Raw genomic sequence first — 22,946 nt, forward strand, 5'->3', positions numbered from 1 at the left:
CCTTCACGTTCCCCACTATGGAGCCTCTCAGGGAAAGGCCTGAGCTTTGGATGACAGCTCCTTGCTTTATGGAAACCTGGCCCAGCAGAGGGGAAGATCCCAAGAAAGGAAACCAGATCTCCATAGAATGAGGGGCTTCTTAGCTTTCCAGTGTCCTTCAAATCTTACCAAATGAAAACTAGCTCTTTCTACCTACTGCTGGGCTGGCATATTATTCCCCCCATTCTTGGTGCTGTAAGTCCCCTAAGCCCCCACAGAGAGCTAATACTTCCCTCTCCTCCACCTCATCCTCTGTCCTCTCTGCCCCAGCCACAGCTTGGGGCTTCTTCCCAGCCTTTGCCCTCACAGGAGTCGCTGCATCCACACAGAGACGTTTGGTGTCCCATTTAACCACAAGACAAAAAGAAAAAATATAGGATTTCCTTCCCTTCCCTCTGAACTCTAGTATATTTGCTACTCAAGAGAGAGATGCATGAAAATCACCAGAACAGAGATGGACAATTACTTTCAGAGTTTATTTTGGATCTCTCACTGCACAGACTTATCAGATTATTCCAGTTGGGGTCACAGTGATGCTCCAGAGGTTCACCTGGGCTTGAGAGCCCTTGGTGCCTGAGCAGCATTCTGAAGCTGGTACTGTGACCTCCCCGTCAAGTGTTGGGGACAAAGGATTGTCCTCGTAGGACTCCTGGAGAATATGTTGGCTTCCTTTGGATGTTTGCTTTCCCACTTGTCAGACAGTGATTTGTTCATTTGATAACTTGGGTCACCCAACACCAATCTCCTCCACCCTATCGTAGGAAAGTGAAGGTTTGGCCTTCCTTCCTTCCCAAGGAAAACGTAAGCTGGAAGAACAAAACTTCATGCTATGCACAAAACAGAACTTTTCCAGAATCCAAGAGAGAGGCACTTGTGAAGTCAAGTTTTTACAAAGGGGTCTCCCTAGGACTCACCCCATGGCCCCAGTCAGCCTTTCCTTTTCACACCTCTCTTACCAAGGAGTTCCCTCTTCTGAACTTCCTGTGCAAATATCCATCCACCTTTCAGAAAGCTCCTACACAGAGGTGGTGATTTCTAGATTCATCTCTTCTCTGGCCAATAATTCATTTCCTTAGATGGGAGTCATTGTCCACAAGGAAGCCCGGGGGGGGGGGGGGGGGGGAGGCTCGACTACAATGCCCATGAATGTCCCAGGCTGGCAAACTGTCCAGGAGGGCAGGGCTTCAGTGTTGTCTCACAGGGAGGTCCAGGAAGGGCGTGACCCTATAAGCTGGAGCTTCTGCTCCCTGTGAGTAGCAGGCACGCCATCTGCTGCCCTGATTTTTGCAGCTGGCTAACTGGTTAGACCACACACATGCACACACACCTCCAAAGGACCAACACAAATACTCAGTCTAAACCCACGACGAGGAAGAAAATATTTTTCTAATATTCATTCAGACTTCTCAGGAAGCTTCCCTCTCCTTGGCCAGCAAATCACAAGACTGTGGGGAGACATATTTGTTTTCTTTCATCCCTTCTGCTGGCCCCTCCCTAATTGCATCCTTTCAGACTCCCAGGAACAAGGAAAAAGCCTAATGTAGGTTCATAAACCTCTTATTGTCTCTTCCAGGAAGGGGACAAGTTCAGACTTTCTGCTGTCCCAGTCACCCTTTGTCAAAGAAGGCCGAATTGAGGGAAGAGGTGCTGGAGAATAATACCTACATGGTCCTCTGGCCTACATGGTCACCAAGTAAAACCCCTGTGGTTCAACACACAGAAAACCAAGAAGCTACTTTGCTACGTACTCTTCTATATTCTCCAGATTCTAAGTCAAGGCTATTTAATAAGCACAAATATGGACAACACTTTTTTAAATGGACCGATTCCCTTCCCACTCACATATATCTCTCCGCCAAAGAAAACCAATACTGGGGATACTTGAAGTTCTGGACTGACAGTTATTACATGATGTAGAACTACAGTTCTCAAATACAGTGTCTGGAATCCCCTTCAGGGCTTGCTAAAATTGCTGCCCCATAGACCATTCTATCCAGGAGGTCTGTAATGTGTTCCTCATCCCGTGGAGGGTTCTGAAGCCAGTGGTCAGTCCGCTCCATAAGTTAGCTGTAAGAGCTCTGGGAAGACAATGGGAACTGGTAGAACCATAAAAATTATGTTCATTCCTAAAGGGTTAATCTGCTTTCCAGAGGTGCCATACTTTCAACAGAAAAAAAATAAACAAAATCTATTCTAAGGACTAACTATATAATTAGAGGATTATAACAACCCCAGGGAAGGAAACACAATGATAGAGAACAATGGAATTTGTGGATTAATTAGCAATACAATGCTGAGCTTTCAGCAGTTACAGACTGACAATACAAGAAAATCAGATTGGCTCACAAAACGCTTCCTGATTTCCTAAGCCGGTAAAAAATTCACTGGGTTTAAGGTCAAATCTGAAATCTTGCTTATATTGCTCAAAAAAACATAACCATTCAGCAGGTTGTATGTGATGTGACTTTGTTCTGGTACTTTTTCTTTGCATTCCATTTACAATTTCAGGAAGAATTTTAAAAATTAATGAACTTTAAATATCGCAAGGGTACAAACGTCTATCATTCATTTGTTAAGTAAAATGTTACTAAAAACTGAACATAAGGATACAAAGATGGTTGAGACAAGCCCTTGCTGTCACATCGCCTACAATGTAGTGGAGAAGTTGAAAAAAAAATAATAAATCAAGGTTAGTATCAAAAATGAACACAAAGTATATGATACAGGTGAAGTATTCAGGATGAAGTCATCTTGTGGAGGTCACAGGGGAGTCAGCCTGAACTGGACCTTGAAGGCTTAACAGTTGCCAAGGGGTAAACAAGAGGAAAGAAGAAACAAAAGAACTAAAAGAACATGGAGGCAGGAATTCCCATAGCAAATAGGTTGCATCCACTAGGATATGGGATATGAGGAGACACTGGCTGGAGACTAATCTGGAGAGGGAAACAGGGGCCAGTTCATGCTTAAAACTTTATCCTGAAGGCACTATGAATCAATTTAAGATTTTTAGCAGATATGCTGAAATATAATTTGCATAAAAGGAAAAGTCTGAGGAGGCAAGAAGGCTAGATTGGAGGCAACACAGAGAGAGAGAACCATTTAGAAGGGATGACAGACCCGAGAAGGCAATGCAGGTGGAGGGTCTGTATTCAGAGATGTCTAAGGGCAGTGATTCACTGGATGACAGAGGAAAGGCAGATGGGTGAATCTAGGATAGCATTCATTTTTATGGGGCACACACCAGTAGCCAAGTTAGGACATTTAAGTAGAAGAATTACTACAGCTCATAAGTTCTGTTTTGAGACGTATTTGGCTCAAGTTTCCCGAGGGTCATAGCAATTAAGATTGGTAGATGACATATAAAGGTCTGAACGCAGGGAGATTTGGAGAGGAATATAATGTTAGGAGTAAAGATAATATTCAAAATATTAATAACCAGTAGAGACAAATAGTGAGGCATAGACACTGACCAATCAGAGCAGGTACCTGATGGACCAGAAACAATTGGACAATCTACCATGCTACCATGGTAGCAGCTACCATGGCCCTATGTGCATACACCAACTGAATACCACCTTGACACTGACAGTCATAGCACTGGATGAGCACCCTTAGGGAGAGCCGAAGAGAAGAGGGCATAGGACAGAAAACTTACAATGGAGTGGTCCAAAGGAAAAGAACCTGGAGAAAGAAGAGGAGAAGGAACAGTCAGAAAAGTATTAAAACCAAGAAAGGTTTGTGTCATGGAAGACTGGGGACCAGGAAGCTTCATTTGTTCCCCCATCTGAATAGCAGTATGGACTGTTAAAGAGATGTCGTACCCATCTTTTCCCCAGCCAGACTATTTGTGGTGTGGATGTCTATAGGGATCAACAGCAGTGCTCAGAAGGTACCAGCAACAATGGAGTCTCAAAGTTCAGAGATAAGGGGGACTCCAGCACAAGTTAGAGTCTAGGGGGAGACAGCGAGGTTCTTCCTAGGAGTGACCTTCCACCTAAAGACGGTGCCTCCCATCAGGCCAAAGCTGAACCAGAGCTGGATGAGAGGGAAAGGTTGAGATGAAGCCAACCCTTAGTGAGGATATTTCCCACTCTCAAACCAAACATCACCTGCCTATCTTTCTCCTCCTCAGATAGAAAACAGAAAACAGAAAAGTATCCCACTCACCCACCTGGGCTCACTGCAAGGCTCTCTCTGGGTTCTTGAGTTTATTCACCACAAGCCTGTAAAATCTCTTCCCTGTTATCCTTCTGCACTTCAGTGTTCTCTTCTGCAACAGAGGATTCAGAGCAAGTTTCCCACATTTGCCTCAAGCCTATCTAAGACAGCAAGAGAGTATTCTGCAGATTCTCTGAGAATTTGAAAAGAGGTGGACTGGAGAGTCAGAGGGAACAAAGAATTGTCCAAAGGGCGGGGGAGAGGGGGGAATATAATCCTGTGGAATTATTTGAAAGTGAGGACAAACATTTAATCTTTGATAAAACAAGTGAGAATTTAGGGTTCTACTACAAATGTAAAGAGTTCTTATTAAATACTTGAAAAAAGGTTTACACTTCTCTAAAGAAAGATGGGCTGAAAAGTTCTTAGAGCTAAAATATGTGATTATTGGAGATGCCATAAAGCTAATGTTAAAATATGATTTCTAATTTCAATCTTTTAGGGAAAAATCAGGCTTTGAGTCACTTATAAGCCAGATCCCACGTACCCTGCCCCCGCCTCCCAATTCAGCCTGGGTAGGGGAGACGTGTCCAGGTGTCAAGGCCACATCCCCTTCCCCCCCCCCCCACCCCCGCTTGCACCCGCCTCCTGACCTTCGAGGTCGTGACTAGCGAGCGCAGCTACATCAACCTTGGGCAACGAGATGCAGCCGCGTGCAGCATTCTGGCACTGTTCTGAGCATGCTCAGTCGAGTCCTGACCCACTTTGCAGGTCCGAGCTCCGGGCAGGGGGTCGGAGGTGCTACTTTGTTTCGTTCGCCAAGGACAGAGAGAAGAAGGAGGGAGATTGAGAGTTGCTTAAAGACGCCTCTCTCCTGTCAGCAGTCCCTGACCCGGCGGCGGAACATGCCCAGTCTGGCTACAAGAGCCACGGGGAACGTCAGTGTTGAAAATCCACCTCTCCTAGTTTTCGCAGCAGCCGAAGGAGAAGGGGCGGTACTGGAGTAAAAGAATCGAGGTGAGGCGTGGCCAAGGGGACGGGCCGAAAGGAGCCGGGGAGGAGGAGCCTGGCCCAGCCCCCAGAAATTGTCTCCCTCAAGTCTAAAAAGAAAACGAGGAGGGCGGGGGGCGCTGCCTACGTCGCAGGGTCGTGCCGCCGAAGTTCTGCAGGCGTTACTCACAAATAATTTTAGAATAACATACCTTCTTTAAAAAGCACCATATCGTTCATTAGAGAAAACATAGAAACCTACAAATAATCGAAAATGAGGAACATTTAAAATCCCTGGAACCCCACCTCTCAGAAGCCACCAGTGAACGTCCTGCTGTGTTTTCTTCCAGCTTCTTCAGTGTGGGATTTAGAACTGACAGCAGAGTCACCCGGGGAGACAAGCGAAGGTTTTAATTGCAAAGTGGCTTGACAGGTGGCCTTGGAGACACGGTAAGTTCAGGGGCTGGACGTTGGCTCTCTCCGGTATCCCAGGATGGGATCCTAGGAAACCTGTTCCCGGGTGTCCCTAAACAACAAGGCGACGCGACGCTCAGAAAAGTTGCGCTGGAAGCCCTGGGAGCGCCCTGCCCCCTGACAATTATCAGTCACGCTGCCCAAGCACCACAGCGTCGGAAATAAGTGCCCTCGGCTCCAGCAACACCCATGACGTGCTGGAGCGGGGCCCCGGGGCCGGCGGAGTCCCACCCCGGGAGGATGAGCAAACTGAATGAGGGACTCCGCGCCCCCAGCCCGCCCCACTCCTCTGCGGGCGTGTCCCGTGGCTCCCACAGGTTCGCCCGGCGCCGCCAGCTCCGCCCCGCGCCTGTGGCTGCAGCGAAAACCCGGCGGCGACACCTCGCCTGGCCCCGCGCCTCCGCGCCGCCTGGCGAGCCGCACTGGGCATGCTCGGCACCGGCCGGCTCCGGCTCCTGTAGGTGGGAAGCTCCGCACTCTCGGCCGCCCGCGGCGCAGCCCGCATCGCTGCCAGGCGCTGGCGGAGGCGGCTCGCCCGCAGTCGGTGCTGCCGGGCGTCGGGCGCGGGGCGCGGAGCGGCGACAGCTCGCAGGCTGGCCATGGCGAGAGGCGCACGGCGGCCACCTGAGTGGCGCGGCGGCGTCAGGTTAGCAGGGGCGCCGGGACAGCTTGGGGCGACTGGGCGCGGGTGGCAGGGAGCCCCGCACGGGGTGGGCGGCCGGGTCGCTGCGGACACTGGGGGCCGCGGAACTTTCGGGCGCTTAGGCTGGCGAAGCCCAAGGCGTAGGCTGCGCACTGGAGGCGCCGCGAGGTCCCAGAAGCTGGCTCCTGGGGGGTCGCAGGATGCTTCGAGATCCGTGCGGGGCGGGACCCCGGGGGCCGGTGGGTTGGGGACAGCCACCTCTTGGGCTTGTGCCATAATCTTCCTACGGTGAGGAGCGCGGTGTCTACAGTGTGCTGCCGAGGAGCCTCCCAAACCTCCGGGGCCACTGGAACGCCAAGCAGCGGCGGGGGCCTTCGCCAGACTCCAGATCGCTTGGGTCACCGTGCCTCAGTTTCCCCGGGACGGGGGTAGGGTGTACTGTCCCGTGGCCGGGAGGCCGGGAGTTTGGGTTCTGCGCCCAGAGCCGAGAGAGTGCCGCGTCCTGATGCTGCAGGAGTGCGGGAAGCTGTGGGTGCAGCAAGCCGCCGCCTCGCGACTGGAGCTCTCGGAGTTTGTCGCATTTGACTCCATAGCAAGTTGACATCGAATTGCTTCATGGCGTGGAATGGGGAAACGTGCTTCGTTGGTTTAAAAAAAAAAAAAGTAATTGCAAAGCCTATTTATTTTAAGCTCGACCATTAACTTGCCTTCGCCTCCAAAAACAACTTGAGCTTGCAAGTTGCAAGATTTATAAAGCAAGCCAGCAAAAAGGAAGAATGTTTGTAGGTCCATTATCTGCTCACGCTGTAGAAAATAATCTATTATGGTTGAATTGTCCTTGTTTTTAAGAATACTTGGTAGCAGAAAAGTTTGGTTACAGTGGCAGTCTTTATTTTGCGTTATCTTAGCTTATATTAAGAACTTGGAAATCTAGCGTTGGAGAAGCTCAGTGTTTTTTGTAAAGGTTTCTCACTTTTGCTTCTAGATGAAACACATTTTTTTTTTCAGTTGCTACTATGCTGAACATAGTAAGATTGTTCAGGATGAAATGAAAGATGGAAAAAGATTTATATTAGGAAAAGAGAACGTTAGAACGATGCGGTTCTACTGGCATTTTACAGAAAAATGCGGTTTGTAGATCCCACTGGAGTTTCTACTGTTGGTTCTTCCTAAAACAGTTGGTACCATTACCACTCTTTGGATTATTGGATTTAATAGGAGCAAGGTAAACAATTCTTGTTCTAGTGGGAACCAGTTCTACCTCTAAGGCTATATTCTCAAGCCTATTTCCATAAGTACCACTTAGTAGGTTCAGTTGTTTTATTAAGCTTATTATAAAATTTGTTTGCATTCTTGACAGACCTTAATATGCTTTGGAGGTGCATTGACTGTTCGTTGGTTTGTGAATAGCCTTTAATGTTTGTTTTGGCCTGAGATGGCTCCAGCTCTAATTCCAGATACTCTGAGTGATTTCCCCAGTGGGCTTTATGCTTTTGCCTATACATAAGCAAGATTTAAGAACAGGGAAGGCTTGAAATGTCCAGACAACAACAATAGGAATATGATTAGTATTTCTACCAATTTCCTCCATTTTAGCCAAAGAGTTTGGCTGGTGGTGTTCATTGCTCCTAAATGTACTTCTAAATACATTCATAGAAAAATTTAGAAGTTTGAAAGAAAACAGCGCAAATATTGAGAATTGTACTTCCCTTTTCTATAAAAATGCATCACATTTAAAGTCTGCCATGAAGTACTGAGTATATGTGCAACTTACCCAGTACACAGGTCGTGTTCTCTGGCTGCATTCCCCAATGGAAGTTGGTCATGTCTCCCCTTAGCCTTGGGCTCTTCTTGACCTAGAGGAAGCAGCAAGGTTTTAGTTTTCCTCTTGGTGAATGTAAGCTCTAATGCAGATCAGTAGGACTCTTCTGGATCCAAACATCTCATTTTTTCAAGGTTAGAAAAAACAATGAAATTTAACAAGAGGCACGTTGAAGCACTGCTTCTGGCTTCAGGGATTCCACCAGAGGATGGAGTCCCCTAAACTAAAATGAACACAGCTGACAGGAGTTAGGTTGAAGAGGGGTCTTATTAACGAAGAAAATGAAGGGTTTTACTAATGAAGAAAAAAATAGGAGGGTAGACTTTGTATTCCAGTCAGGAAACAGGTGATAATTGCTTCTTTTTTGTCCCTGTTGGGTTCTTCCAGCTAAACTGTTAGGCACGTCATTTTTCATTTTATTTCCATGTCTTCAGATTTCTATACTGTACTGTGTTGTTAGTGACATTGGAGATTCACAGCAAACTATTGGCCTTTAAAAATAGATATCCCTCTCCCCTCCTCCCCACCCCCCCCCCCCCCCCCCCCCCCCCCCCCCCCCCCCCCCCCCCCGTTGGTTCAGTCGGTTAGGCATCCGACTTCGGCTCAGGTCATGATCTCACCGTTTGTGGGTTCGAGCCCTGCATGGGGCTCAGTGCTAACAGCTCGGAGCCTGGGGCCTGCTTCGGATTCTGTGTCTCCCTCTCTCTCTGCTCCTCCCCATTCATGCTCTCTGTCTCTCAAAAAATAAATAAAACATTCAAAAAAATAGATATCCCCCCCATTCGTGTGACCATAATTTATTCAACCTCTCATTTGGCTTGCGATTTAAATAATTGAGGCTATTTCAACTTTGCTTAATTGGAGCTTTTGTTCTTCTTTTTTTTTTAATGCAAGAGCTTCCAGATACTGAAATACCAAATAAATATTGTGGCAAAGTTGCTTTTAACCTCCAACGTAGTACAGTCAGGTTTGTTAGACGAGTGTCATTTTTTTGGAATTCAGAAATCACTCGGATAGCATCACTTCCCTAACCTGACCAAGCACTGGGGGTGCAGCATGCCCTTTTCCAACCATGCCCAGGAAGACACTAAAAATTTAACATTTTGTGATCCATGTCAATTCACATTAAAGTTAGAAATATCCCTAGATGCAAATGGTTTAAGTTTGCTACAGTGCCTCCCTGGAATGGTTAAAGGATTAAGGGGTTTGGTTGATGATGTGATAAGACCCAGTTCAGAGCTGTCAGAACTAGTTTCTAAGCTGTACTCCAAACATACTTCTTGCCTCTGCCTCCACCCAAGGTCTTCACTCATTAAAATATAACATTCATTTTTCTTCCCCACAGCCTTTAATAGGTAGGCCCCGGGGGCTGCAGAAACAAATAAGACTTAGTGACTCAGAATCTAGTCAGAGACACATACTGGAGGACAAATAAACTCTAGTGTGAGGTAAGTGCTTCAGGAAGAGGTATTTGTACATGCGACTGAGGAGACCAGAGAAATGAGCCTCTTGGGTTGGAGGAAGAGAGGCCCCCATGAAAATAGTGACATTTCCACAGGAGCTTAAGGAATTCCTGAGGAATTTGGGTGGAAGTCTTCTAAGCAGACACATGAACTCTACAGGCAGAGGGAATACCAGTATGGTAATTAGAATAATGCCCCCCCCCCCAAGCTGTCCACTCTGGGACCTTGCAGATGTGATTAAGTTGAAGCTTTTGAGATGGAGAGATTATCTGGATTATTCGGGAGGCCCAGTGTAATCACAAGAGTCTGTATGGGTGGAAGAGGAAAGCAGAAGTCAGTGTCAGAGGGATGCCATGTGCAAAAGATTCAACTGGCCATTACTGGCTTTCAAGGTGCGAGGGAACCACAAATCAAGAATTCAGCCACCCTCTAAAAGCTGGCAAAGGCAAGGAAACAGATGCTGTTCTAAGGCTTCCAGAAGGAACCCAGCCCTGCCAACTCTCTGATTAGCCTAGTAGGATCCATCTTGAACTTTTAACCCACATAATTGAAAGGTAATACATTTGTATGTTACAGTCACCAAGTTTATTTATAACTTAGTGTCATAGAAAAGAAGAAGACTTGGTATGATGGAATAATGAACAGAGGCAGGAAAAGGAGAATGTAATGGTCCTTTCGTGGTGAAGTTGATGCCACGCAGGGGAGTTTGGATTTTATCCTGTTACATACAGATAAACAATGGGACACCAGCTAAGCATTTTTAAACAGGAACATGCAAGAACAGACTACCGCCAGATTTATCTTCTTAAAAAAGCAATGTATGGCTAAACCCCGAGTTTCATACAGCCATTTAACAAAGGTGTCTAGCCAGAGGTGGTCAGTGACAGATATCGGGAAGTAGCATGTTCTGTAATTCACTTCTCTGAATTGACCTACAATGGCATTTGTGTGTGTGTGTGTGTGTGTGTGTGTGTGTGTGTGTGTGTGTGTGTGAAATCATTAGCTTAAGAAACTTTCGTTCAGTCTGTAATGGAAGGTCCTAAAGGTAAAAAGCAGAAGGGCTAAGTCACATTTTAACTACTTTGTTTCCGCCCATTTTCCTCTTAGCAGACGGCTGCTCTGCTGGCTGTGTACCATGCAGACACCAACAGAGGACTAGGAAAGCTCAAGTCTAATGCAGTGAACTTGAGATGATGTACTGTCTCAAGTCACCTGGCCAGCTCTGACCAGTTGCTAGTAGCTTGTGGGGTGTTGTGGGCTTTTGCAGGCTTAGCGGGAAAATGGCCATGTTTGGCCATGTTTCGCAGTGTTTGCCATGGGCTCCATATTGGCCAGGGTATGGATGATAGTATGATCCTAGATGACCGAACTTCTGTATTAAAAATATAAGAAATTCAGTCATTCCTTCCAAGCATATTTATTTATTCACTCTCTCTTAAGTACAAGGGCTTAATTTCTGTCGTATAAAAACTTCTAGTCTGGTTCAGTTGACATCTCTATGTGTCTAGAAAACCTAAACTGAAGAAATCCACCTTAGTGTTACAAGAGTGGCTCTGAATTCAAACTAAACTATATGTTAGAAAAAAAATTGATAAGAGGGGGTGCCTGGGTGGCTCATTTGGTTTGGTGTCCGACTTCGGCTCAGGTCATGATCTCACAGTCTGGGGTTCGGGCCCCACGTCGGGCTCTGTGCTGACAGCTCAGAGCCTGGAACCTGCTTCAGATTTTGTGTCTTCCTCTCTCTCTCTCTCTCTCTCTCTCTCTCTCTCTCTGAGGGTTTGTCTTTCTTTTCTCCAAATTATAACCTTGGTCTTTTCGTCTTGTGGTTTTCTATGTTCTTTTTGGGTGACTTATTTTCCCTCGTGACTGTACCACTGGCCCATACACCAATATCTCCAAATCTGTATCTTCGGAAGTTTCTCTCATCCACTCTAATTAATTCATCAATCCATTCAACAAATACTGATGACCTGAGAGTTTATCTAATTTGGGGACAGATGTGCACAAAAATAATTGCAGAAAAAATATGAAGGTATGGGTAAAGGTCAGTGAAAACAGGGGTGTCCAGGGCTATCTGGGGTGAGTCCTGGAGGGATCTTGAACCAAGACTTGAAAACCAAGTTGGGGTTTGCCAGATGTGCAAGGATATGAAAGTATGGCCAGCTGGAGGCACAGAGGTGCTGTGGGGAATACAAGAAGCTCAGGAAAGGGGAGGGCCAGGGGAAACTCCAGAGGTGCAGTTAAAGAGTGGATAGGAGTCAGATCATGAAGGATCATGTATGTCCTTTCGAGGACATTAGTTTTATACTGCTGACAAACACATTGAATATGTTTTAAGTCAGATCTTTTATAGTCAGCTGATTTCAGCAACAACATAGAATGTGGATCGGAGGCAGGTGAGACTAAAGGCAGGTCAGTGAGGAAGGAGTCTGCTAGGGTGGTGCCTGTCAGAGATGATGAGCACATAAACCTGGGACAAACCAGGGATGTGATAGTCATGTGGGCAGGGAAGGAAAGGAGGCATCTGAAGCAGCTCCCACATGATTGCATTATCTGTGTCAAGTACCGCAGAAGTGTGGGAAGGCATACTGTCTCAAGGGTTCTCCTGCTGAGCACCAGACTTTGCAGGACCAGAGGGACTGACTGCCACTGCGTGTGTTTAACCAGAGAGACCTAAAGCCGCAGAGGAGCAGGAAAGCCCAAACAGCAGAGCTGTGTGTGAAGGAAGAAATCAGAATTTCTTTGCAGGGCACGTACTTTGTAAGGGAGGCATCAGAGAAAGAAGAAATTGATTCCCTGATGGTTCATCAGCTTCTGGGCAGAGGGATTTGGGGATGCTAATGAGACTGAAACCATGTTGACATGTTGACGTGGGGTAGACTTCCCTAATTCTGCATTGGAAGGCAACTGTCTTAGAGGCTGGGCTGAAGTTGACTCTGTAATCCGTGCAAAAGAGGAAGTTTGCTGAGCAGGTGTTTAAATTTAATTCAAGATCTTTCCCTTCCATTGAGGATTTGAGTTGGCTGATGGCACCAGGAAGAGTGGAAGGGAAAGCTAGGTGCGCCTTAAGGAAATAAATGGGTTGGAATAAAGTGCTCCAGAATTACCCATTGATGGGTCCCTTCTGGTTCAGGACTGGAGGGCCCAGACTGGGGATAATTCACATCATTCTCATCAGCTCATTAAAGCAGCCCCTCTCCTAGAGAAGATGGGGTGTTCTGTTCCAGGGTCTACACCTTTCTGTACCCTCTTGGAACTAGCAAGAGCTCTATAATATTTGTGAGAGTGGGAACCATCTGAAGTTGACCAGTTAATTCCTTTCTTCTCAGTGGCCAAGCTCCCCCGTAAAGAAGTAAGTAGATGTATAGGGACTGTGTTTTCTTAAAGATGCAAAACCCACTTTCCCTGGTCCTCAGCGTGGGGATGTATTTGCCTAAAGACTGCATTAGTGTTTGGCGCTCAGTTTCACCCAGGACTTCCTTCTGGGTCTTCACACCCCAGGATGGCCATGGGAGGGATCAAACATCTGGTAAACATGGAGCTTTCTTGCTTCTCAGCTGCTATTGTTAACTTCACTTAGTCGATTTCTGCCTCCCTACCAAAGCCAAGTGCTGGGCTGTACTGCTGCTACTAATCATGCCTGTACTTCTGTTCTTGCCCTCTCCCCACCCACCTTTTTGCCATGCCCGATATCAGTCCCAGGTCAGAGGGAAGTTTTTTTTTTTTCCTTCAAGGTTTGAACAACCCTAGATTACTTGCTTTTGTTAGACCTCCCAAAGATAACCTAGTTTTCTCCATCTTAAAACGCTTTTGAGGACCTTGAAGTTAATTGCCAGAAAACATTTGAGTATTACCAATACTTTACTGAGGGCAGAACATTACTCCTTGTGCAACTGAACCCTGGACCTATAGTGTATTTTTGCTTCCTTCCTGCCCTCCCAGGGCAGCTCATCCCTGTCTCCATACTCTGGCTGTCTCCTCTTCTTTCACTTGTGTTTAGATTTACTTTGTAAGTAATGGATCAACTGTCCCAGAGCCCTCATTATCATTTTTCCTAATCAGACCTAAAGGCCCCTTTTTAATATAATTTCTGGAGGAGCACCCTAATATCCGAGTTCTCGAGATGGGGATGCACATCAGATCCTCCATTGCATGAGCCTTGTGAAAACATACTATAGCATTGATTTTTGTTTTTAATTGGCATGCCATGTTTATTTCCATTGCTGTTTGTCTAAACTAAGCCATAACTCCTGCTGAGAAAACTGTCCTGTCTCCTTTTTTCATCCTGCAGGATTTGACCAACCCCAGGGAACATTCTGTGACCTTTCCAGCTGCCCCTCCTCTGAATTTCTGTGGTATTTACCCAGTTTAGTGCTTAATTATATATTGCTTTGTATGCAAGAATCACCAAGATTCTGAGCACCATTAGGGTAAAGAACTGGCCTTTAAGTAAATTTTTTTAAATCCCCACAGCAATTGGTACTAAACTGATAATAGTGGCCTCATAAATACTTTGAGTTCAGCTTATTGATATAACCGGCCCCTAATTTTTTATCACTTAGATGGATCTGACTGCAGAAGTGAGAAATCATTAAGGACATCTGGCAAGTGTGCTCAGGGCCTCTTTCCGTCAAAGCTGAGAGAATGGCAAAGCTTTCTTCAGAAGTCCCGTGTGGCAGTCAATGAATCCGTATTTTCAACTTTCTTCTGTTTTTTTTGTTCGGGGGCGGGGGGGGGGGGGTGGTTGGTTTGTGTGTTTGTTTAGTTAAGGTAATTTTCCATATTGTCACACTGAAAAACACTAAACTTTGAAGGAGAAAGATTGATCTTAGGATATGCACTAAACTCAACTAGAAGATTATTCAAATTCAACCAGATTTTGAAAGATATTGCTCTTACGTCCAGACTTTTTAAATAATAATTTTTAAAACAATTATCAATATTTTGAAAGTATTCATTTTGAACAACCATGATGACCGTTTGGGCACTTATGGCATTTAGACAGTTTGGCCAAGCTGTGGTATTCACTCCTGATAGATGCGCATGGGTTACCAGGGCCCTGGAGTGAGAGAAGATGAGGTCCTGTGAGGGGCTTCCACTCGTGGGCTCTGCCCTTGCACTGTCAGTATGGGGCTGCCCATGTCCTGGGGCTGTGGGAGACTCCGATGGGATACCTTCTGTGGGACTGTTTCATGAACCATGAATGCTAGATGAGCATAAGGGACATTGTTGCCGCGCTCTTAATAACAAATCAAATCGAGTTTGAATTACAGGATCTCTCCCGATCTGTTTTTCACTAAGATCCAATTCTTAGTGTCTATGAAACACACTTGGCATATGTGATTCAGAGAAATAATTCATTATGCAATTCCACTTTGTGTTAATAAGCTGGTAAAGGAGGAAGGAGGAAAAGCTTTTTTAACCACCTTCTTCAGTTATTGAGCATATTTTTTCAAATAGATGAAATTTTACTCTGCTGAAAGAAGAAACCCCCGGTAATCCAGTTCCTACACTGTGAATTTGAATGGACTTAATCAAACAAATGGAGAGATAAGAAGTGAGGGATGGTTTCGACATTTTGAGGTATAAATTAAGTAGGCGTTTGCTTTTCATCTCCACAATAAAAAGAATGTGTATTTCAGGCATAGAAAAAAGTCCCCAGAGGGGCACCAGGGTGGCTCAGTCGTTTAAGCCATGACTTCAGCTCAGGTCATGATCTCAGGGTTCATGGGTTCGAGCCCCACATAGGGCTCTGAGCTGTCAGCTGAGCCTGGAGCCTGCTTCAGATTCTGTGTCTCCCTCTGTCTCTGTCCCTCCTCTGTCCACACTCACTCTCTCTCTCTCTTTCTTTCTCAAAAATAAACATTAAAAAATTAAACAAAAAAAAAACCAGTCTCCAGATACATTACTCATGTCAGACAGTGACTCCAAGTCCTCTGACAGACCAGATTCCCTCAGCCTCTGCTCATAGGCTCTGTTTGGAGCAGCTCAGCCTCTCAGGGCTCTGTGTAAGGAAAGATGTGTTTCTGAAGACTGACCGACCTTTAGAGAAATATTGGTTTACATTTTAAAGTCAGTTTCATGGTGAGGAATAGACCTAGTTACCCACAATTTCTAAGAATGGGTAGAGGGGTGCCTGGCTGGCTCAGTTGGTTTAAGCATCTGACTCTTAAGTTTTGTTTTGTTTTGTTTTGTTTAATGTTTATTTATTCTTGAGAGAGAGAGAGCATGAGCGAGGGAAGGGCAGAGCAAGAGAGGGACACAGAATCTGAAGCAGGCCCTAGGCTCTGAGCTGTCAGCCCAGAGCCCAATGCGGGGCTAGAACTCACAGCCTGTGAGATCATGACCTGAGCTGAAGTCGGATGCTTAACCAACTGAGCCACCCAGGCGCCCCACGTCTGACTCTTGATAGTGACTCAGGTCATGATCTCATGGTTCATGAGTTTGAGTCCCACGGTGGGTTCTGTGCTGATGGCATGGAGCCTGCTTGGGATTCTCTCTCTCTCTCTCTCTCTCTCTCTCTCTCTCTCTCTCTCTGACCCTCCCCTGCTCGTGCTCTCTGTCTCTGTCAAAGTAAAATAAACTTAAAAAAAAAAAAAAAGAAATGGGTGGAATTTGCAGGAAATGCAGGGCAAATGTAGATGCCCAGTAAGTTAGTAATATGTCTAAATGAGAGGGCACATAACTAGTATAAATTAACTCAGCAGATCTCCAAGCCCTTGCCAAGAGCAAAGCATGTTTTCAGACACAGGGGTGCGACAGTGAACAATGTTAACCACAGAAGCCTGTCCAACCAGGAGCTCATATCTTAGTAGGAGCAGACACGTGCATACATACAGGGTAGTTAATTGTTTGAAGAAAAAGGTAGGGTAAAGGTGACAAGGAGTGATGGGGGTAGGGGCAGAGCACACTAATTTTTGTAAGATGACCAGGGAGGGCCTTGCTGATGAGGTGGCACTTGAGAAAGAAAATGTATGGAGTGCACGTTGCAGGCATCCTAGGGACTTGTTTCAGACAGAAGGAACAGTAAGGGCAAGGGTTCCGTATACCTGGCACGTTCCAAGATTAGCAGGGCCCCGTGTGGCTGGCAGGGAGTGAGAGAGGGGTGGAGAGGTCAGAAATGAAGATTGCAAGACTGCTAGGAGTCCAATATTGTAGAGGCTCTGGGAAGGCCTTCTCTGGCTATTACTTGAATGAAGAACCCTTGGAAATGTACATGGTAATAACTTAAAAAGTGTTTATGTTTCACTCTAATTTTTTTTGAAGCTTCCCCACGCACAGATTGTTAGTAGTCATTTAAAAAGTGGCGGTGGCAGGGTGGCGGGGGGGGGGGGGGGAATGAATGCCTGGTTTCTAGGGCAGTCAATATATATTTGAGCACAATCACATTTTGTTGTGGTGGAATTTTCATGATAAAGATTATATCCCCAAATTGCAAGAGCACATAGAAGACCTTTCTATAGTGAATTATCAAGTGAAATGAAGATTTCAAGGCCCTAGATGGGCACTCTGGTCTACCTCAACCAGCCCTCTCCAAGTGGTATAGCCCTACAGGAGTCTGAGCTGATTCTCAGCAGTGTGGGAAGGGTGTGGCTGGAAGACTCAAAGGCCCTGGGAGCTTGAGTCTGTTTCTTTTTCATTATATTGCTTAGGATGTGAGAAACACTCAAGAAGTCACATTCCCTACGGAGAACAAGTTACCGTGTGATATATGACACACAAGCTGGTATCTGAGCCGTCACCAAGTCACAAATGGCATGGCAATCACAATTCTTTGCCCTGATTGAATTCTCTGTGGTGGGATCTTCATCGAACACAAACATTCCTTGCTCTTTCCCTCTTGTCTCCACCGCTCATCATTCCATCTCTTGGCCAGCCCCAGTCCCACTCCCGGTTGTCATGGTCATAGACTGGTAGACAGGAAGGGACCTAAGAGGCAGGTCAGAAGCTCAGAGGGATCAGCTGACTTCCAGAGGTCATCTAATGGCAAATCTGAGGAAAGGAGTTCGTGGGTTTTAATCAGTCCTAAAGTGCTTAACTGGTGCGTGCTTCACACCTCACCCCAAAGTTTCCGTTCTCAACCTTAACCACAGGGCCCATCCCATTTCTTATCCTAGGAACCTAATTCCACCCCTTTGCTCAGTATGGGCAAAGTTATGATCTCAGTTCTCTGGCTACCAGGAGACCAATGGGAAGAGGCTATCACTTGGACACTGGATGTATTCCTATTAGACATCACTCTGTGTCTTAGTTGGGTCCTATTAATGCTATCCTTCACACTCATAGTAAGTGAAATAGCTTTATCATTGGCTGTCCAAGCACAACGTCATCAACCACACTTTGTAATATCATGTCTATGGAAAACTGCCCACAAGTGCATTACATTTGGCCAGGTGGGAAGCTGTCTCTGTACCGTCAAGTGGGAAACTGAGAAAGGTGCTTTCACTATCAAGGCCTTAAGAGTTTACAAAGTATACCAGAATCCACAAGAAAATGTAATTGTTTGCAATTGCCTCTAAGTGTATATCCTATTTAGGAAAGCTCGGTAAGAAGATTGCCTCCTGATTGATGCAACAGCGTGCTGTGCAGGCTGCCTGGGGACATGTGTCTGCTGCCTCTGTTCAGGTGGAGTGCTGGCCAGCCTGGATCTGCAGGCAGGCGGCGAGGGGTCAGCACCTTGATAAAGTATCTCCCTGGTACCATGGATCCCCTGGTCAGTTTGCCAGGCCAGAGAAGCGTTCGCACTCATCGATGTGTCCGGGCTACCAGATGCCCTGCCTGGCTTCTCTCTAGCTTAATATACTAATATATCAGGAAGTTCTGAGGAAATGGGCTTGAGATGAAATGAAAACAAGAATTGAAAGTTGGCAGAAATAGTGCTATAGATTAGCAGTGACATAAATTAATTGTTCTAGGAAGAAAATAGGAATCTCTGTATATACACACTCCAAGTGAGTAGGGAAAATATTTTGAAAGGATACATTTTTTTTAATTTTTTTTTTCAACGTTTATTTATTTTTGGGACAGAGAGAGACAGAGCATGAACGGGGGAGGGGCAGAGAGAGAGGGAGACACAGAATCGGAAACAGGCTCCAGGCTCTGAGCCATCAGCCCAGAGCCCGACGCGGGGCTCGAACTCCGGGACCGCGAGATCGTGACCTGGCTGAAGTCGGCCGCCTAACCGACTGTGCCACCCAGGCGCCCCATGAAAGGATACATTTTTTTAAAGGGAGAAGATACTGGGAAAAGTAGTGACAGGGACAGGAAGAAAAAGACAGAAACAGGTGCTTCTGAACCAGCTTTGGGCTTTATATGTGTATAAAATCTGATAATGAGTGTGTCAGAGGTTGAAAAAAACAATGCCAAGACAGTGCCTTAAACCTTTCATCGGTGTTGTAACGTGTTTTTGGTATTGGGCTGGTAGCACAAAGGCACCATCCACCAGTGCATCTGTCCTATTTGTACTCATCTCCCAGGTTGGGTTTATTCCCTGGACCATCAGATTTTGGAGGAAATACCTCTCTGATCAACTAAGGATTTGCATTCATTGGGCCCAAAACTGTTTTAGCCTATTCACTTAGAATGAGAATTTGAAGAAACTAAATATTCACTGAAGCATCAGTAAACTCTTCCAAAAGATATACTGTGATTAGAATAGCGCTCAATGCAGGTCTCGACCACTGGGACAAGTCAAGCAGTGCCTTTTTGGAACCAAGAGACTGTGAGGTCATTCAGGCCCATTCTGGGCATGAGCTTTTTATCCTGGTTCTGAGCCACTCAATCGTGTGACCCTGGGTAGTCGCTCATCCTTTCTGGGCCTCCCTCATCTTGCATAAAGGAAAACCTTTATAAAAAGACATCTAAGTTTTTCCAGCTCTAATATTCCAGTGATGTGAACAAATATGTATGATAGACCCGTTTCTATCTTGCCTAATCGTATCTGTGTAGGAAAACCTTTACTGTAGTTCTCTCCCTCGTCCTCTTTTTTTAAACATTATATGTCCGAGAACTTTATTTTATATCAGCCTTGCTTTTAATCAGAAAAACATACACGTAGGAAAATTGTGATGAAGATCCAAGAGTGGTTTCTTAACGTTGCACACCACCAAAAATAAAGCGTTACAAAGATGGCATCTCTCGGCATAGAGTTCATTTTCAGGTTTGGAAAACTGTGATTTAAAACAGATCAGTTTTTGAAAAGTATGTGCCTTTGGTGTATAGAAAAAATAACAAAGCATAAAATCCTGTAGAGGCCTTATCATTAGTGCAGTTGATAAGACAGGATTGAGACCTTTTTGTTCTAGCTCCTTCTGAATTGTTCCAGTGAGCTTAAAGAGCTCATCCGGTGGCCATTCACAGCGGTCCAGCAAGTCAGGGTATATATCTTGTTCTACTCAGTAGAACTACTCAGTAAGTAGCTGTAAATTATCCTAATGCCATGCAGTTAATAGACAAAGGGTGTGCCAAGAATGCCATGAAGCCTCTTGTCTCTTTTTCCTTCCAGGGGCCAGCTGCTTTCATGAGACAGCCTTACTTCTTCCCATGATATGCAGCCGTGTAGCTCTCAGTTTGTGACAGTTCGTAAATTTAAGTGTCACTGCTGTCACTTGCCTTCACAGACCTTCCATCAGCCAGGACTTGCAAGGCCAGGAGAGAGAGAAGGCAGGAGGAGAGGTTAGTGGAACAGGCAAGGGCCACCACGGGCTCCACTCAGCCACACGGCCAGCAGACAGGCCTTCATCCAAGTGTAAAAGCGACCGGGCATTGCAGCCCCAGGGAGTTGTTGGTTGAAATTCCTAACTCGTGTGTTCATGTGGATTCCACACACAGTGCCAGGCACTGGTTCTTAGCAAACGAAACACTCCTTTCTTCAGAGAGCTGTTGGTGTGACCATAGGCACTGTTACTCCACAGGGCTGGGGGTTACTTTCACCTGCTGTGTAGTCAGGCAGTCATTCAGTCCCGTACTTTCTAATTCCTGTACTTCCTTTGGATCTGCCCACGTCTTTCCTTCCCCACTGCTTTTAGTCCATGGCCCTATTCTTTCTGTCCTTCCTGGATATTATAGTAGGCCCCTAGCCACCTCTCCATCATCAGCCACACTCTGAGCAAAGTGATCTTTCTAAACACAGAACTGGCCATGTCACTTCCCCCTTCCAAAACCTGTGAGCGCACCCCATCCGTGGTATTACATACCGTTCCCTTCATTATTTGGACCAGCCGACCTTCCCCCTGCTGCATACCACCAAGTGGTACCTAATTCCTTGTATTTCCCCAGTTGTGTCAGGTTCTCTCCGTTCAGCATTTCCTTGAATATGCTTTTCCTCCTTTTTGGGTCAGCTTCTCTCCTTGGCCTACTTAGTGAATTCTTCTGTTATTAAACTAAAGGGCCACTTCTTATAGATTATTCTTCCTGGCCCTTCCAGACCACTTGGGTCTCCTCTCTTGTACCCCAGCAGATCTTTGACCTCTCTCCGATGGGGCAATTATCACATTGTCTTTAACTGTTGCCAATTTCTCTCTTCCCCCACTAGATTTGTGGATGACAGGGGGTAAGGACTGTGTCTTAACTTTGTATTCCTCATCCCTAGCAGTGTGCCTGGCACAGAAAAATTTCTCCATTAATGTGTATTGATTTGGATTGAACTGACCTGTCTGGGTGCTTCTAAAAGTAACCCAAAGACAGTGTTCTTACATACTTTCATGTAATGATCACATTTGCCACCTGAGTCAGGAATTATCTTTGTGTTATTAGAGGCATCAAGGATCTCTACACAAATAGATTTTAGACCATTCATAAGGAAGAAACAAAGACAGTATGAATCTTTTTGCAATATGACTGGATGGACATTGAGATAAAACGTAGTGGATTTAGCACTTAAATGATTTGATCCCGGACAGTAGTAATTGCTACAGGAACATTCTTTTTCTACAAATGGTTTGGACTTTCTGACTTTGGATTCTCATAGTCCATACTCAGACACCACCTTAACTACCTAAAAACTCAGTATATGTTGATCTTTAAAAAAGTTAGGGGAGTCCAAAATTGGGCCATAACCAAAATGGCCTCAGTTGGCTACCAGTTTTAAAAAGTTATTGTTTATGATGTAATGAGTATATTAGTGTCCCTCTTCATTTCACATGAAGTTGGGATTTCTTCTTGCTTCATGAGTAGAAACCTGTCAAGAGTGTGCTTTAAACTAAAAGGCACCCTTCGTGCCTATGGCCTCATTTGTGTACAAATGAAAAAAGTGATAACTCTCAGTAGATGTTGTTACAAAATCCAGTTATGTAACTATAAAATTACTCATCGTAGTTGATGAGGAAATGCCAGCGTGAACAGTGCCAAGAAAAAACAATAATGTATATTCATTTAGTCCAAAACACCCTTAAACAAGGGGCCCTTTTCCTCCCAACTCCAGAAATACATGGTCAATAGTCATGTTTTATTATAGGTGAAGAAACAAAAATAAGATCCAACAAAGCATTTTATTACACGTTTTTAAGATGAAGTACAATCGGGAAGTAGGGAAGAGGTTGAATTAAAAAAGGACATTAGATGTTTGCTAAATATTTTCTCTTTTGTTTTATTTATAGAACATAAGTGTTCTATGAAAGTTTTCCCAAAGGCCATGAGCAAACACATGAAGCTTAACAATTTGTCCATTGTAGCTTTTGTTAAACCCTGGTTTTGGACTCTGTGGCCTTTGTTCTTGTATTTTGAAGGACTGACTGTATTTTAAGCTGCTGGATTATAGTACTCGTGGTTTATTCTTTGGTGGCTAAAATGTCTCTCACAATGTTATAGTGTTATTAACTGAACTTTTCGCCATGCTGTCTGTAAAATCCAACAAGCTACACAGAGTACATTTGTAGAATATTTCTCCAGTGCCCAAAGTGACATGATGTCTTTATGTTCTTCTGGTAACACATTGTGAGTTTACTCTGAAACAGTTGCCATTGAATTTCAAGAAAGTGTGGCTTCATGCAGCACATGTGTGCACATTACTGTGGGCGCCCAGTATTAAGGATACTTTACAGAGCTATATGCCAGAGTTTCTGCCATGAAAGAGCTCTCCTTGCAATTGAAAAGAAGTTTCCTCAACACAGAACTAAAAAATGCAAGATCATATGCCAAGGAGGAGTGTTAAAAGTTTGGTACAAGCTGCAGGTGCAGTGGAAGATTAGAACTGGGAAGGCTGTGAGAGCCATGGAGGCTTGTAGGAAGGGGGAAGGTGGGATTTGGAATGCATGCTGGGCAGGCTGTCAACAAACATCTCCTCCAAGCCTCCTCACCCAGATCAGCCTTCTACCTCCTCTGCCTACCCACCCCTAAGCTCACTGCACCTGGAGAACAT

The 22,946-nt window shown here is 45.3% G+C and overlaps 1 protein-coding gene and 1 long non-coding RNA gene across 3 annotated transcripts in view; one reads left to right on the forward strand and one right to left on the reverse strand.

Annotated features, from left to right (window-relative positions):
• Positions 1-2,706: 2,706 nt before the first annotated feature.
• Positions 2,707-4,961, reverse strand: LOC122474696. Its single transcript, XR_006294983.1, has 3 exons — positions 4,851-4,961; positions 4,211-4,309; positions 2,707-3,720 (listed from the first exon to the last, which is right to left on the reverse strand). It is a non-coding gene; the product is annotated as an uncharacterized LOC122474696 (long non-coding RNA).
• Positions 4,962-6,199: 1,238 nt separating this feature from the next.
• Positions 6,200-22,946, forward strand: part of MFAP3L (microfibril associated protein 3 like) — a 55,998-nt gene continuing 39,251 nt past the window's right edge. Inside the window, exon 1 of one of the 2 annotated variants that reach the window (XM_043565729.1) lies at positions 6,200-6,307. The gene's annotated coding sequence lies outside the window, so the exon portion shown is untranslated. The remainder of the gene's footprint in view (positions 6,308-22,946) is intronic. The other variant, XM_043565723.1, reaches the window with a different exon arrangement.

This window comes from Prionailurus bengalensis, chromosome B1, assembly GCF_016509475.1.
Source record: "Prionailurus bengalensis isolate Pbe53 chromosome B1, Fcat_Pben_1.1_paternal_pri, whole genome shotgun sequence".
Classification (NCBI taxonomy): Eukaryota; Metazoa; Chordata; class Mammalia; order Carnivora; family Felidae; genus Prionailurus; species Prionailurus bengalensis.